Source organism: Pleurodeles waltl, unplaced genomic scaffold (assembly GCF_031143425.1).
Source record: "Pleurodeles waltl isolate 20211129_DDA unplaced genomic scaffold, aPleWal1.hap1.20221129 scaffold_39, whole genome shotgun sequence".
In the NCBI taxonomy this organism is placed as follows: Eukaryota; Metazoa; Chordata; class Amphibia; order Caudata; family Salamandridae; genus Pleurodeles; species Pleurodeles waltl.
Window position 1 is genome coordinate 7,149,781 of NW_027150097.1, and position 6,068 is coordinate 7,155,848.

The 6,068-nt window shown below is 46.2% G+C and overlaps 2 non-coding genes across 2 annotated transcripts; both read left to right on the forward strand.

The window, feature by feature from the left end:
• Positions 1 to 83, forward strand: TRNAL-CAG (transfer RNA leucine (anticodon CAG)). The gene has a single exon. It is a non-coding gene; the product is annotated as a tRNA-Leu (tRNA).
• Positions 84 to 3,640: 3,557 nt separating this feature from the next.
• Positions 3,641 to 3,723, forward strand: TRNAL-CAG (transfer RNA leucine (anticodon CAG)). The gene has a single exon. It is a non-coding gene; the product is annotated as a tRNA-Leu (tRNA).
• The last annotated feature ends 2,345 nt before the right edge of the window (positions 3,724 to 6,068 follow it).

The window sequence follows — 6,068 nt, forward strand, 5'->3', positions numbered from 1 at the left end:
GTCAGGATGGCCGAGTGGTCTAAGGCGCTGCGTTCAGATCGCAGTTTCCTTTGGAGGCGTGGGTTCGAATCCCACTTCTGACAAGTGTCTTTTGCGAGGTGGATACATTTTGGGACTTTTTTTTTCCAAGCACCCGTATCAAAAACAATGTCAACAGTTTCTGTAAATTATCGATAAGATCTATTGTCCGTTGCTTGCACTAATTTCCTGAAGTTGGCTAAATCGCAGTAAATCGGTAAAGCGGGAAATCACAGCATCTTCAACAAATCGTGATAGAGGGGCAGAGATAAAGGTTTCGACCCTACATATCAAGAGCGCAGCTGTCAATAGTTCAGCAGGTTCACAGTGCAGAAGGTTCAGTGGCACCAGGGTCCCCTGCGTCCCAATCACAGCTGGTTTTTAACTTCTGTATTCAGGGCATGGGAGGGGTGTGTTGCATCGTGCACACACGGTGCCTCTTTCGCAGATAAGTTTTAATAAATACACAGAGAATAATATAGAGTCATTGGCCACAAGGAACTCCTTCCCTGACCTTTTATTCTCTCCGGTTCCACGTCACCGCGCCTACCATCCAACTCCAAAACTCGGGGGAGACTAACACTCCCTACCTCCCTTGGTGTGCATCATAGGCGTGCCCATGACGAACACAAGATTTCTCCTTAACCAATACAAAACAAACATAGCTGCTCAAAAAAAAGATACTATACTAATCCAGTATACAAGAATAGTACACAACAAGAAATGCCACATTCAGTCAATCCACCCCGAATCCTTGCAGCCGCGTTGAGCATGGCGGTCAAGGACTCAAACTGTACCGTTCAAGTCCTTGTCTCAGAGGCACTGAGTTGATTGGTATGGAGCCAGGCACCTCCTGATCTGAATCTTGAACTGGCTCCAAATTCTGCATGTCCACACCCCTTGTAGTAGATGATTGAGAATTAGTAGCAGTCACCACCGGCCATGTGCACTGGCTCAAACTTCTGCATGTCCACACCCCAAGTAGTCGATGATTGAGAATTAGTAGCAGTCACCACCGGATTCACTGTCAGAATGATCCATCCTCTCTCCTTCATCAGCTTCAGATCCCACTGTTTCCCTGAGCAGGAAGGTCTGGAATTGAAAATACAGAGGACATTAAACAACATTCGCTCAGTACATGTCACTCATTTTGGTTTATAAGCTGGAAATTGAGCCATCAGTGCAGTGTTAAGAGTGTCAGGATGGCCGAGTGGTCTAAGGCGCTGCGTTCAGGTCGCAGTCTCCGTTGGAGGCGTGGGTTTGAATCCCCCATCTGACAAGTGTCTTTTGCGAGGTGGATACATTTTTGGACTTTTTTTTTCCAAGCACCCGTATCAAAAACAATGTCAACAGTTTCTGTAAATTATCGATAAGATCTATTGTCCGTTGCTTGCACTAATTTCCTGAAGTTGGCTAAATCGCAGTAATTCGGTAAAGCGGGAAATCACAGCATCTTCAACAAATCGTGATAGAGGGGCAGAGATAAAGGTTTCGACCCTACATATCAAGAGCGCAGCTGTCAATAGTTCAGCAGGTTCACAGTGCAGAAGGTTCAGTGGCACCAGGGTCCCCTGCGTCCCAATCACAGCTGGTTTTTAACTTCTGTATTCAGGGCATGGGAGGGGTGTGTTGCATCGTGCACACACGGTGCCTCTTTCGCAGATAAGTTTTAATAACTACACAGAGAATAATATAGAGTCATTGGCCACGAGGAACACCTTCCCTGACCTTTTATTCTCTCTGGTTCCACGTCACCGCGCCTACCATCCAACTCCAAAAGTTGGGGGAGACTAACACTCCCTACCTCCCTTGGTGTGCATCATAGGCGTGCCCATGACGAACACAACATTTCTCCTTAACCAATACAAAACAAACATAGCTGCTCAAAAAAAAGATACTATACTAATCCAGTATACAAGAATAGTACACAACAAGAAATGCCACATTCAGTCAATCCACCCCGAATCCTTGCAGCCGCGTTGAGCATGGCGGTCGAGGACTCAAACTGTACCGTTCAAGTCCTTGTCTCAGAGGCACTGAGTTGATTGGTATGGAGCCAGGCACCTCCTGATCTGAATCTTGAACTGGCTCCAAATTCTGCATGTCCACACCCCTTGTAGTAGATGATTGAGAATTAGTAGCAGTCACCACCGGCCATGTGCACTGGCTCAAACTTCTGCATGTCCACACCCCAAGTAGTCGATGATTGCGAATTAGTAGCAGTCACCACCGGATTCACTGTCAGGATGATCCATCCTCTCTCCTTCATCAGCTTCAGATCCCACTGTTTCCCTGAGCAGGAAGGTCTGGAATTGAAAATACAGAGGACATTAAACAAAATTCACTCAGTACATGGCACTCATTTTGGTTTATGAGCTGGAAATTGAGCCATCAGTGCAGTGTTAAGAGTGTCAGGATGGCGAGTGGTCTAAGGCGCTGCGTTCAGGTCGCAGTCTCCTTTGGAGACATGGGTTCGAATCCCACTTCTGACAAGTGTCTTTTGCGAGGTGGATACATTTTTGGACTTTTTTTTTCCAAGCACCCGTATCAAAAACAATGTCAACAGTTTCTGTAAATTATCGATAAGATCTATTGTCCGTTGCTTGCACTAATTTCCTGAAGTTGGCTAAATCGCAGTAAATCGGTAAAGCGGGAAATCACAGCATCTTCAACAAATCGTGATAGAGGGGCAGAGATAAAGGTTTCGACCCTACATATCAAGAGCGCAGCTGTCAATAGTTCAGCAGGTTCACAGTGCAGAAGGTTCAGTGGCACCAGGGTCCCCTGCGTCCCAATCACAGCTGGTTTTTAACTTCTGTATTCAGGGCATGGGAGGGGTGTTTTGCATTGTGCACACAGGGTGCCTGTTTCGCAGATAAGTTTTAATAAATACACAGAGAATAATATAGAGTCATTGGCCTCGAGGAACACCTTCCCTGACCTTTTATTCTCTCCGGTTCCACGTCACCACGCCTACCATCCAACTCCAAAAGTTGGGGGAGACTAACACTCCCTACCTCCCTTGGTGTGCATCATAGGCGTGCCCATGACGACACAACATTTCTCCTTAACCAATACAAAACAAACATAGCTGCTCAAAAAAAAGATACTATACTAATCCAGTATACAAGAATAGTACACAACAAGAAATGCCACATTCAGTCAATCCACCCCGAATCCTTGCAGCCGCGTTGAGCATGGCGGTCGAGGACTCAAACTGTACCGTTCAAGTCCTTGTCTCAGAGGCACTGAGTTGATTGGTATGGAGCCAGGCACCTCCTGATCTGAATCTTGAACTGGCTCCAAATTCTGCATGTCCACACCCCTTGTAGTAGATGATTGAGAATTAGTAGCAGTCACCACCGGCCATGTGCACTGGCTCAAACTTCTGCATGTCCACACCGCAAGTAGTCGATGATTGCGAATTAGTAGCAGTCACCACCGGATTCACTGTCATGATGATCCATCCTCTCTCCTTCATCAACTTCAGATCCCACTGTTTCCCTGAGCAGGAAGGTCTGGAATTGAAAATACAGAGGACATTAAACAAAATTCACTCAGTACATGGCACTCATTTTGGTTTATAAGCTGGAAATTGAGCCATCAGTGCAGTGTTAAGAGTGTCAGGATGGCCGAGTGGTCTAAGGCGCTGCGTTCAGATCGCAGTCTCCTTTGGAGGCGTGGGTTCGAATACCACTTCTGACAAGTGTCTTTTGCGAGGTGGATACATTTTGGGACTTTTTTTTTCCAAGCACCCGTATCAAAAACAATGTCAACAGTTTCTGTAAATTATCGATAAGATCTATTGTCCGTTGCTTGCACTAATTTCCTGAAGTTGGCTAAATCGCAGTAAATCGGTAAAGCGGGAAATCACAGCATCTTCAACAAATCGTGATAGAGGGGCAGAGATAAAGGTTTCGACCCTACATATCAAGAGCGCAGCTGTCAATAGTTCAGCAGGTTCACAGTGCAGAAGGTTCAGTGGCACCAGGGTCCCCTGCGTCCCAATCACAGCTGGTTTTTAACTTCTGTATTCAGGGCATGGGAGGGGTGTGTTGCATCGTGCACACACGGTGCCTCTTTCGCAGATAAGTTTTAATAAATACACAGAGAATAATATAGAGTCATTGGCCACAAGGAACACCTTCCCTGACCTTTTATTCTCTCCGGTTCCACGTCACCGCGCCTACCATCCAACTCCAAAAGTTGGGGGAGACTAACACTCCCTACCTCCCTTGGTGTGCATCATAGGCGTGCCCATGACGAACACAACATTTCTCCTTAACCAATACAAAACAAACATAGCTGCTCAAAAAAAAGATACTATACTAATCCAGTATACAAGAATAGTACACAACAAGAAATACCACATTCAGTCAATCCACCCCGAATCCTTGCAGCCGCGTTGAGCATGGCGGTCGAGGACTCAAACTGTACCGTTCAAGTCCTTGTCTCAGAGGCACTGAGTTGATTGGTATGGAGCCAGGCACCTCCTGATCTGAATCTTGAACTGGCTCCAAATTCTGCATGTCCACACCCCTTGTGGTAGATGATTGAGAATTAGTAGCAGTCACCACCGGCCATGTGCACTGGCTCAAACTTCTGCATGTCCACACCGCAAGTAGTCGATGATTGCGAATTAGTAGCAGTCACCACCGGATTCACTGTCATGATGATCCATCCTCTCTCCTTCATCAACTTCAGATCCCACTGTTTCCCTGAGCAGGAAGGTCTGGAATTGAAAATACAGAGGACATTAAACAAAATTCACTCAGTACATGGCACTCATTTTGGTTTATAAGCTGGAAATTGAGCCATCAGTGCAGTGTTAAGAGTGTCAGGATGGCCGAGTGGTCTAAGGCGCTGCGTTCAGGTTGTAGTCACCCTTGGAGGCGTGGGTTCGAATCCCACTTCTGACAAGTGTCTTTTGCGAGGTGGATACATTTGTGGACTTTTTTTTCCCAAGCACCCGTATCAAAAACAATGTCAACAGTTTCTGTAAATTATCGATAAGATCTATTGTCCGTTGCTTGCACTAATTTCCTGAAGTTGGCTAAATCGCAGTAAATCGGTAAACCGGGAAATCACAGCATCTTCAACAAATCGTGATAGAGGGGCAGAGATAAAGGTTTCGACCCTACATATCAAGAGCGCATCTGTCAATAGTTCAGCAGGTTCACAGTGCAGAAGGTTCAGTGGCACCAGGGTCCCCTGCGTCCCAATCACAGCTGGTTTTTAACTTCTGTATTCAGGGCATGGGAGGGGTGTGTTGCATCGTGCACACACGGTGCCTGTTTCGCAGATACGTTTTAATAAATACACAGAGAATAATATAGAGTCATTGGCCACGAGGAACACCTTCCCTGACCTTTTATTCTCTCCGGTTCCACGTCACCGCGCCTACCATCCAACTCCAAAACTCGGGGGAGACTAACACTCCCTACCTCCCTTGGTGTGCATCATAGGCGTGCCCATGACGAACACAACATTTCTCCTTAACCAATACAAAACAAACATAGCTGCTCAAAAAAAAGATACTATACTAATCCAGTATACAAGAATAGTACACAACAAGAAATGCCACATTCAGTCAATCCACCCCGAATCCTTGCAGCCGCGTTGAGCATGGCGGTCGAGGACTCAAACTGTACCATTCAAGTCCTTGTCTCAGAGGCACTGAGTTGATTGGTATGGAGCCAGGCACCTCCTGATCTGAATCTTGAACTGGCTCCAAATTCTGCATGTCCACACCCCTTGTAGTAGATGATTGAGAATTAGTAGCAGTCACCACCGGCCATGTGCACTGGCTCAAACTTCTGCATGTCCACAACCCAAGTAGTCGATGATTGAGAATTAGTAGCAGTCACCACCGGATTCACTGTCAGAATGATCCATCCTCTCTCCTTCATCAGCTTCAGATCCCACTGTTTCCCTGAGCAGGAAGGTCTGGAATTGAAAATACAGAGGACATTAAACAACATTCACTCAGTACATGGCACTCATTTTGGTTTATAAGCTGGAAATTGAGCCATCAGTGCAGTGTCAAAAGT